General features: G+C 35.3%; 1 non-coding gene across 1 annotated transcript; it reads right to left on the bottom strand.

Annotated features, from left to right (window-relative positions):
• Positions 1-33: 33 nt before the first annotated feature.
• Positions 34-106, bottom strand: TRNAK-UUU. The gene has a single exon. It is a non-coding gene; the product is annotated as a tRNA-Lys (tRNA).
• Between the last annotated feature and the right edge of the window lie 1,403 nt (positions 107-1,509).

Genomic DNA, 1,509 nt, shown 5'->3' with positions numbered 1-1,509 from the left:
AAAAAAAAAAGAAATGTATAGAAAAAGGGCAATCGCCCGAACAGGGACTTGAACCCTGGACCCTCAGATTAAAAGTCTGATGCTCTACCGACTGAGCTATCCGGGCTCTGGGTTGGCAGGCCGCTCACTGCTTTTATCATGGTACAGCGGGGCAGCTTCTCCCGGCTTTTCCAGGAATTGGGATTCGCTCCCGGCGTGCAGCTCCCTCCCCCGGCCCAAACACATCATCAAACAAAATATTCTAATTATTTCTCAAAGCATTCTAATTATTTTTCCAAATATTGTGAATATTTCTCAAAATATTCTAATTATTTCTGCCCGAGCGGCACAGCCGGCCACAAACCCAGCCCATCGCTGTTGGCATCCAGCGGTTCCCAAGCGCTGCCCCGGTGCTGGGATTAATTCGGAATTTTCCAAACACGTGGAAAATATTCCCAGCTTGGAGAGGAGCTCTGGAAATAATTCAGTCCACACCCGTGACAAGGCAGGGTGACCTGGAGCAGGTGACACAGGAAAGTGTGGGGTTTTTAATGGATATTCTGATATCCAGAATATTCTAACATCCAGGTGAATATTCGAATATTCAGGTGGAAAATCTAATATCCAGGTGGATATTCTCATATCCAGGTGAATATTTTAATATCCAGGTGGATATTCTGATATCCAGGTGAATATTTTGATATCCAGGCCGATATTCTGATATCCAGCTGGACATTCCAGTGGATGTTATAATGTCCAGGGGAATACCCCAAGGTCCAAGTGGGTATTCAAATGAAGATAACTCAGCTCTAGGACGCAGGGACCTTGAATATTTTACCAGGTCAGCGATGTTTGCATGGACCCACACTGACATTTTGATTTATTCCATCCTTAAGGCTCAATAATTCCAGTGTCCTTGAGCCAGGGATGTTCCTGCTCCACTGAGCTCTCCTTTCTTGCTGATTAGCCCTGAAAATACACAAAGATCTTGCATCAAAGGACATCCTGACTTGAGAGAATGTTTTCTTTTTCCAGGCATTTCTTATTTATATTTATCACTAATTACTATTGATTTTTATTTATTAAATGTTGCTATATTGCATAAGATGTTATATAATACAAAACATTTATTGTGTATTTATCGTTTAGCATTATTTTATGCATTTCTTATTATCATTTTGAGGTATTTTAAAACTAAAATCTTATTTATCTTTAATTTTTTATTTTAAATTTTTGAACTTTCATTCTTTATCCAATTTATTTATTTTATTTTATAATTTTCGATTCAAGTTCATAAAGAAAAAAATACATAAGTTCAGATAAATTTCGTGTTTGGGTATTTATATTTTACAATTACAGATTTATTTCATTGTAATGCAAAGTTATATTTATATTTGTATTTATATTAAATTTACATGTATATGTATATGTATATGTATATGTATATGTATATGTATATGTATATGTATATGTATATTTATGATTGTATTTGTAATTTATATTTATATATACATCTATTTATATTAATAT

The sequence above is a fragment of the Geospiza fortis genome, unplaced genomic scaffold (assembly GCF_000277835.1).
Source record: "Geospiza fortis unplaced genomic scaffold, GeoFor_1.0 scaffold71, whole genome shotgun sequence".
Lineage (NCBI taxonomy): Eukaryota > Metazoa > Chordata > Aves > Passeriformes > Thraupidae > Geospiza > Geospiza fortis.
This window is presented reverse-complemented; position numbering and strand designations above follow the sequence as displayed.